Source organism: Symphalangus syndactylus, chromosome 1 (genome assembly GCF_028878055.3).
Source record: "Symphalangus syndactylus isolate Jambi chromosome 1, NHGRI_mSymSyn1-v2.1_pri, whole genome shotgun sequence".
Lineage (NCBI taxonomy): Eukaryota > Metazoa > Chordata > Mammalia > Primates > Hylobatidae > Symphalangus > Symphalangus syndactylus.
In genome coordinates, this window is record NC_072423.2 from 93,243,454 (window position 1) to 93,252,908 (window position 9,455).

Sequence of the window (9,455 nt, forward strand, 5' to 3'; positions counted from 1 at the left end):
AAGAAAGAAAAAGAACTTTGGTTTTCTATGGAAAATAGGCACAAATCTTTCTTATTTCTAGGCACAAACAATTGTTCAGGCTTTGCACCACATGAGTGTCCCACAGAACATCTGCAAGGTGGAAGGAAGCTGAGTGTTGCAGTGAGGGGCTGTCCCGGACAATGGGGGCACCTGTTGCTCTGGCTGTGCCACCAAATGCCAGACACAATCATGGCAACCACCAAAGAGCTCCTACAAATGTCTGAATGCCGCTGTAGAGAAATACTATTTTTAAAGGGGCATTGGGCTGCAGGGTGGCAAAAGTCTCATCAAAGTGTGCATCCGATTCAAATACTCACCTTCCCCACTGTTAGTGTTACCAGAAAGGGGTCCTGATCCAGATTCTAAGAGAGGGTTATTGGAACTTACATGAGAAAAAAATTGAGACAAGTCTGTAACGTGTGTTTCACGTGTCAGTGTGAAGAGACCACCAAACAGGCTTTCTGTGAGCAACATGGCTGTTTATTTCACCTGGGTGCAGGTGGGCTGAGTCCGAAAAAGGAGTCAGCAAAGGGTGGTGGATTATTATTAGTTCTTATAGGTTTGGGGATAGGTGGTGGAGTTAAGAGCAATGTTTTGGGGGTAGGGGGTGGATCTCACAAAGTACATTCTCAAGGGTGGGGAGAATTACAAAGAAACTTCTTAAGGGTGGGGGAGATTATAAAGAACCTTCTTAAGGGTGGGGGAGATTACAAAGTACATTGATCAGTTAGGGTGGGGCAGAAACAAATCATAATGGTGGAATGTCATCAGTTAAGGCTATTTTCACTTCTGTGGGTCTTCAGTTGCTTCAGGCCATCTGGATGTATAAGTGCAGGTCACTGGGGATATGATGGCTTAGCTTAGGCTCAGAGGTCTGACAAAGTGAAAGCAAATTTATTAGGAAAGTAAAGGAATAAAAGAATGGCTACTCTGGCAGCAGAACAGTGGTATGGGCTGCTCACTGATTACACTTACAGTTGTTTCTTGATTACATGCTAAACAAGGGGTGGATTGTTCATGAGTTTTCCAGGAAAGGGGTGGGCAATTCCTGGAACTGAGGGTTCCTCCCCTCTTTAGACCATAAAGAGTAACTCCTGGATGTTGCCATGGCATTTGTAAACTGTCGTGGTGCTGGTGGAGTGTCTCTTAGCATGCTAATGTATTATAATTAGCATATAATGAGCAGTGAGGACAACTAGAGGTCACTCTGTCGCCATCTTGGTTATGGTGGGATTTGGCTGAGTTCTTTACCTCAAACTGTTTTATCAGCAAGGTCTTCGTGATCTGTATCTTGTGCCAACCTCCTATCTCATCCTGGGACTTAGAATACCAAACTTCCTGGGAATGGCGCCCAGTAGGTCTCAGTCTCATTTTACCCAGCCCCTATTCAAGATGGAGTCACTCTGGTTTGAATGCCTCTGAGGTTACAATGCAGGAAGCATTTCTCTCAGACCTCCTCTCCCCCCCAGTATCAGTCTCTCCCGCTCTGCTACCTCAAAAACAAAATATTAAAAACAAAACAAAAAATACTCCAATCTTTCCCTGACCACCCTTTCCAGCCACAACCCATTTCTCGATTCCCTTTCAGCGCCAAACTCCTCAGCAGAGCCGTCCGCTCCTGCTGTCTCCATTCTATCACCTCACACCCACTTTTTAATCTTAGTGAAAGAATCTGAACATATAGAAGAGTGCAGAGAATTCACAGCCCAGATTTGACAACTGCAAACATTTTGCTGTATTTGATTGGGATTTGTGTGTCTCATCCTCCCCACCCTTTCCTCCCATCCCTACCGCCTCTGAGCCCTACCCCAGGCTGGGTCCCGTATTCCACACTCACCGCCTGGTTGAGGCATCTCAGTGGGGTGGCACCTCCATCTGTCTGGGAGTTTGGCTGGTGGCTGCCTGCACCTCGGGAAGGGAAGCTCCATGAAACAAGGATCTCGTCCATTCTCACCCCAAGCTCTCCCGCACCTCGTTAAGGTATCCAATAAATAGTTGTTGCACCGAAGAATGGCCACCCACCAGCTGAACTCCCAGCCTGATCTCTGCTTGCCAATAACAGGACCTTACATGTCAATTCAAGTCTAATTATTTCTCTTTTGATTATTTTTTTGTCTTCTAGTTCTGATCATATTTGTAATAAGGCACTCCCCAGGATGGTGTGGGAGGAGGGGAGGAAAAGGACCTGGGGCTGTGAGGCAGGGCAGGCTTCATGGGTCCATTCAGCCACTTAGAAGGGCCCAAGCTTGTTCTAATGCTTTCCAACCACTAGCTTGATACTACTTCTGAATAAAAGGCCTGTGTTTTCATGTTGCACAGGAACCCACACATTTAGTAGCTACTGCTGCTGTGAGGAATTAGCAGTGGAGGGTCCCAGAAGCAAGAAAGAACAATGAGCTGTTTAGAAGAAGCTCTGGGCCTCAGCCACCCTCAGAGAGCAGTGATGGCTGGAGCTTGGGCAGGGAGTGGGTGAGTGGGGGCCAGGGACATGGCTGGCACGCTTTCTCTGCCCTGATCGGAGAACCACGATGCTCCAAGGCATTGGGGACCAATATCCCTGGTCCATGAATGGGCACAGGCCCCAGTGGTGAACTTCGTTTTTTTCTCATTGGAGAGAAAATAGCAGAGTGAAGACCTGTGATTGAAGATCACCCCAATGTAGAAATATTTTTTTCAGAGAAAAGAAAAATCGAGTTCTTAGTGTTCCAGCATGGCTTTGCCAAGACTGAGAGGAGGCTGGGGCAAGCCTGTGCAGAGTGAGCCCCACAAGATCCCCCTCACGCACCCACATCCAACAACTGCAAAAGGTTCAGTGACCCAGATGACAGCCGCTCACAGGGTCACAAGGATCCGAGCCGCACAGACAGTTCATCCTCACCCTCGTTATATGCGGATTCTGTATTTGCAATGCTGCCTACTTGCTTGAATGTATTTGTAAACCCAAAATCGGCACTCAGGGCCTTTTTTTTTTTTTTTTTTTTTTTTGGAGACAGAATCTTGCTCTGTTGTCCAGGCTGGAGTGCAGTGGCGTGATCTCAGCTCACTGCAAGCTCAGACTTCTGGGTTCACGCCATTCTCCCACCTCAGCCTCCCGAGTAGCTGGGACTACAGGCGTGTGCCACCCCACCCAGCTAATTTTGTTTTTGTATTTTTAGTAGAGACGGGGTTTCACTGTGTTAGCCAGGATGGTCTCGATCTCCTGACCTTGTGATCCACCCTCCTTGGCCTCCCAAAGTGCTGGGATTACAGGCATGAGCCACCGCGCCCTGCCAGTCAGGGCCTTTTGAGGTCATTTACGGACAGGCCCAGGGGCCAAAAAAAAAGGCTTTGAATGCATGTTCCCAGTTGAGGCTGAACGAGGAACTGCCATCTTGCTTCAGCTCTTATATCCTAAACAAATGTCTTTTTCGAAGTCTATTTGGTGCTATGGTTTTGCATTTTCATGTTTCTTCTCAGTGATTTTGTTTAAAATGGCCCTAGCTCCAGAATAGCACTAAAGTGCTATCTGTTGTTCTAAGCGCAAGAACCTGCCCCATGGAGAAAACACATGTGTTAGATACATTTCGTGTAGGCATGAGAGAATTAATCAGCAATAGACATGAAATGATGTATATTTAAACAGAAACACACATAAACGAGAATTGCTTATTCATTGACTAATAAATGTGAACAGAGGCTGGGCATGGTGGCTCACGCCTGTAATCCTGCACTTTGGGAGGCTGAGGCGGGCGAATCACCTGAGGTCAGGAGTTCGAAACCAGCCTGGCCAACATGGCAAAACCCCGTCTTTACTAAAAATACAAAAATTAGCCAGATGTGGTGGTGTGTACCTATAATCCCAGCTACTTGGGAGGGTGAGGGAGGAGAATCACTTGAACCTGGAGGGCAGAGGTTGCAGTGAGCCGAGATCACACCACTTCACTCCAGCCTGGGCAAAAGAACCAGACTCTCTCTAAAAAAAAAAAAAAAAAAAAAAAATGTGACCAGAGGCTCACATGACCATGACCCCAAGTTTCCCTAAGAGCAATAATTCAGTATCCACTAGTTCAAGTTCAGTTTTTGAGGGGACCTTACAGAATATAACTATTGCCAATGATGAGCATCAACTGTAATCCGAGAGGCCTAAGAGGTTTAGGAATGCGTTTCGGGTTTCTTTGCCTTGTGGGTATATAGACTTAAATCACTTTTTTGATGAGAAATAGGCTTAGAGAGATTAAATGATGCTATGGACGCACATTTGTGTTCCTCCAAATTCACATGTCAAAGGCAGAATCTTCCTGATTCTAGAGCCAGGACATACTTTTCAAACATTTGCACCGAAGCATCCCCAACACAGAAGAGGGAAATACGGGTCCCTGGGGGTACAAAGGGGTGGAAAATGACCCATCTGGGTGTAAAAGTCCTTGAAAGTCTCTGTTTGACCTTAAAAATTCCTGTAAATTATTCATTCCACTCTACAGATAGCATGCTTTTGTTTTACCATAAAATATTATATTAAATCACTAGTTGAATGGTGGGAACTCCAACAGCTAGACACACTCACTCAGATGTCATACACACTCCTAGAAAGAAGGGGCTGCTGAGCCTAACTCATCCCTGTGTTCCCTGGGCCCAACAGAATAGAGAGTCCCGGCACAGACACGGGATGAAGAGGGTCCCACACAGACACGGGATGAAGAGGGTCCCACACAGACACGGGATGAAGAGGGTCCCACACAGACACGGGATGAGGAGGGTCCCAGCACAGGTACAGGATGAAGAGGGGATGAAGAGGGTCACTGCCAGAAGCCAGGGCGGTGCGAGAGACAATGTGACAAAATCATTTCCTTAGGCATGGTCCTCTAGACACTCCGGCTTGGGCCAGTTTTCTACACTCCCTGCGGGACACGCATACGCCTCTATCCTGATTGACCACGTGGGGGCGCCCCACACGCGCTGTACCTCGGTGCCCGCACCTCTGCGCGTTTCACTCAGATGTGGCTTTGTTTCTCAGGATGTCCGCATCCTCCTCTGTGTCAGCCATGGTTGCCATGGATATCGTGGCTCCCAGCCAGAGGAGGGTCTCAGGGCTGAGAGGCTTTGCTGGTGTTAGGCCACCAGTTCAAGAACAGGACCACGCAGTGGGGAGCTGTGTGCTGATGCGGAAGGACCCTGTGGATGTTACCGGGGAAGAACGAATGGAGCTCCCTTCTGAGCAGCCTCAATGGAGACCAACCCAACACGCTCACCCTGTGTTCACTCCGTGCAGCAGGGACTGCCCCTGCCTCCCACGCAGGAGGGGCCAAACCTACTCACAGCAGGCCTGTGGCCCCCAGGTGTCGGGGTCACGGGAGAGCCCCCTTGTTCCTGTGTCCCTCGTCCTTTCTGTCAGCTCGCCGTGGCGTGTTGATGCTGGCGTCGTGGTCCTTCGTCTTCCTTTGTGCTCACACTGACAGTTTCTGGACGTACGCATGTGGATGTCTGATAAGTGCATCCAGAGAGCCGTGCCTTTTCGTAAATGGTGGTTGCTTCTCAGATTCACTCTGGCCAGGATGCTGCGTTTTTGGAGACCACGTGCCGGCGGGCACAGACCCTCCTGTTGCTCAGATGAGCCAACCGGCCTCCATTCCTGTGCTTCCGCAAGTGGCCTGTTCCACACCTGCAGCCATCTATGTGCCAATCAGTGACTGCTGAACAACACTTGTGGCTCTGAGGGCGTCCTCTGAGGGATCCCACCCGAGTCCCACGGAATCCAATTCTCCAGGAGCCTCCCTTTCCCAATGGCCATCCAGTCCCCACGCTACCCACTGGGGCTCTTCTCGGCCCCCATCACGGGCGTGTGGCATGCCTGGCCATGACAGCAGGCTGTAGTTTCCTGCACCCACTGCACCCTCTCTCTAGAACACTCTCCAGCTTGAGCAGCATCTTCAGGAAACACTGTCTGATCACAGCGCCCATCCGTGGCGCAGACCAACTCCTCCCTTCCACAGGTGTGGCTTTTGTGTTGGTTCAGTTACTCTTCTTGGTTTCTTTTGAATAATTCCGTTTTCCTTTCCTAATTTCTTAGGATGAGTACAAGATATTCGTTCTTTTGATGTGCTTGGCTCATCTTCCTACTTTAATAACGAAAGCATTTTAAAGTGCTAACATTTCCTGTGAGTATTGGTTTTTGAGGATTCACATAGATTTCGGGATGAAACGTCCTTTTTTATTATTATTATTACTTTCAGGATAGTATGCCATTGTAAAACTTCCTATTTGAGCCAGGTGTAAGCTAGGAATGTGTCTCTTAATTTTGAAGTTGTAAACATTTTTGGATCATCTCTGTAGTAATTATTCCTAATTGTTTTGGATTATGTTTAGAGGATGTGCTGGTAAAGACTGTTCTAAAAGTATTCTCGGCCAGGCACGGTGGCTTATGCCTGCAATCCCAGCACCTTGGGAGGCCGAGGGGGGTGGGGGCGCGGATCACTCGAGGTCAGGAGTTCGAGACCAGCCTGGCCAACATGACGGGACCCCATCTTTACTAAAAGTACAAAAATTAGTTGGGTGTAGTGGTGCATGCCTGTAATATCAGCTACTTGGGAGCTGAGGCAGGAGAATCGCTTGAACCTGGGAGGTGGAGGTTGCAGTGAACCAAGATTATGCCACTGCACTCCAGCCTGGGTGACAGAGTGAGACTCTGTCTCAAAAAATAAAATAAAAATAAAAAATAAATAAAGACATTCTCAAGGATTTCTTTATGGCTAAGAACAGGAATGTGTTCCATGGACTTGAAAAAATGAATCTCTATTCAGGTGATACAAAGATATATTTCTATTAAGTATGAAGATTTTAGTGTATCTTATTGTATATATTGACATCCCACTATACTTGTATATGCGTATTTACACATATTGATTAATATGTGTATACATGTACACATACATAAATATATACACATACATATAAGTGTGTGCATCTTTTTTTTCTCCCTGAGATAGGGTCTCAGTCTGCTGCCCAGGCTGGAGTGCAGCGGCGTGATCTCAGCTCACTGCAACTTGGCCTCCTGGGTTCAAGCTATTTTCATGCCTCAGCCTTCCAAGTAGCTGGGACTACAGGCACCCGCCACCACATCTGGCTAATTTTTGTATTTTTAGTAGAGACAGTGTTCCACCATGTTGGTTAGTCTGGTCTTGAACTCCCGACCTCAGGTGATCCACTTGCCTTGGCCTCCCAAAATGCTGGGATTACAGGCGTGAGCCACTGTGCCTGGCCATGGATCTATATTTTAATCAAAGTCTCCTACCATTTCTTTTTTCTTGTTTCTTTTCTTTTTATTTTTTCTGAGATGGAGTTTCGCTCTGTCAACCAGGCTGGAGTGCAGTGGCTCGAACTCGGCTCACTGCAACCTCTGCCTCCTGGGTTCAAGCGATTCTCCTACCTCAGCCTCCTGAGTAGCTGGGATTTATGTGTCACCACGCCTGTCTAATTTTTGTATTTTTAGTAGGATAGGGTTTCACCATGTTGGCCAGGCTGGAGTCTCCTGCCATTTAGAAGAGCTTTTGTTTATGTCTACCTGCGGCACTGTTTTGTGGACACAGGTCTGTTTTTTTCATAAATAGTGGCTTTTATCATTATGTAATGTCCATTTTTTTCTAGTTAGTGCTTTAACCTTCAATTCCACTTTCTCTCATATTAATATTACCACTCATGTTTGCTTTTTGTTTCCATCTGCCTGGACTTCTTGTGACCATCTTATTTTGGTTCTGCTTTTTCCTTCCTTCCCCTTTCTTGCCTTCATTTGAACTAACTTTTGTTTTTTCCTTTTCCTATTGTTTGTTTATTCATTCTGTGTTAACCATAGATTTTTTTTCATATGTATACTTAAATTAACAAAATCTAAATTTAATCAATATATTCATTCTCTTAATTAAGGACTTTACAATGCTTTAGTTCTTATATAACCCATCTAACTTATACATACTATTGTTGTCTTCACTTTTATCTTTTTTAATCCCTAAAATTAGACATTATTATTTTTGCTTCATAGTCAATATTTAGATGTCTATGTTTTAACCAGTTTCTTTGCTATTATTTCATATTTTAGAGCTAAAGATAATTTTAATTTTGAAATGATTTTATACTTGTAGAAATTTGGGCTGGGTGAGGTAGCTCACCCCTGTAATCCTAGCATTTTAGGAGGCTGAGGTGGGAGGATGACTTGAGCTTGGGAGTTCGAGTCCAGCCTGGGCAACATAGTGAGACCTCATCTCTTTAAAATAAAAAGAATTTTAAAAAGAAAATTGTAAGAAGAGTATAAATAGCATGTTTTCCCCTTCTGAACCACTTGAGAATTAATTACCAGCCTGATGCCCATTATCTCAAATTCTTTAGGGTGTACATCCTACAACAAGGACAGTCTCCTTGCATAGCAAGGCAACATCAACATCAGGAAATTAACACTCACACACTACTACCATCTAATCAACAGAATCCTGCATTCACGTTTAGGCAATTTCTCAGGAACATCCTTTGTACCAACAGGATCTCATCTTGGGTCACAAGTTGTATTTAGTTGACATGTCTCTTCAGTCTCCTTCAATCCAACAGTTCCTCTGTCTTTTCTTGATTTGTATGACCGTGACGCTTTTGAAAAGCACTGATCAGTTATTCTGTAGAATGTTCTTCAAGTACAGGATTTCTGATGCTTCCTTTTGATTAGATTCAGGTTACGCATTTTTGGCAGGATTTTCACAGCAGTTGGGCTGTGTTCTTTCCATTGTATCCTATCAGGGAGAACACAACATAGATTTATCCTATGACTGGTGATAGGACATCATGCTTTGACTGTGGCTTTGGTCACTTGGCTAAAATGGTATCTGCCAGGTGTCTCCACTGTAAAGTTATTATTTTTCCCTTTGTATTTAACAAATGTTTTGTAAAGAAGTACCTCGAAACCACGTAAATATTCCTGCCTGTTCAAATTTTCACTCATCAGCATTAACATCTACTGATATTTCTTGGCTAAATTACTGATTACTAATAGCTATGATGATTGTCAAATGGTAACTTTTCTAATTCCATAATTTCTTCCACGTTTGTTAGTTGGCACTTTGTTGTAAGAAAAGTTTTTTCTTCTCCTCATTTACGTATTTATTCATTTGTATCTATATGGCTTTCTGTTTTATCCAATAGGTTATGTTATTATTATCTAGTTTGGTGTTCAAATTATGCCAGAACCAGCGGGACCCCTTTAGAGCTGGCTCATCTGTCCTTTTAATTCATCTCCATCAATTTTTGAGCACATGCTCACTTTCTGGCACAAAAGATGTTATAGGTTCATCTTGTGCTTTTTCCTACCTCAACCCTGGAGTCAGCCATTTTCCCAAGAAATCCTGGTTGCTTTTAGGGGAGAATGGTATTTAGAAACCAAGATTTGAGTGCTGGGCACGCTCATTGCTGTCGGGGTGTTA

General features: G+C 45.2%; 1 long non-coding RNA gene across 1 annotated transcript; it reads right to left on the reverse strand.

The window, feature by feature from the left end:
* Positions 1-505: 505 nt before the first annotated feature.
* LOC134737114 (uncharacterized) lies at positions 506-1,913 on the reverse strand. Its single transcript, XR_010121703.1, has 3 exons — positions 1,859-1,913; positions 709-895; positions 506-677 (listed from the first exon to the last, which is right to left on the reverse strand). It is a non-coding gene; the product is annotated as an uncharacterized lncRNA (long non-coding RNA).
* Between the last annotated feature and the right edge of the window lie 7,542 nt (positions 1,914-9,455).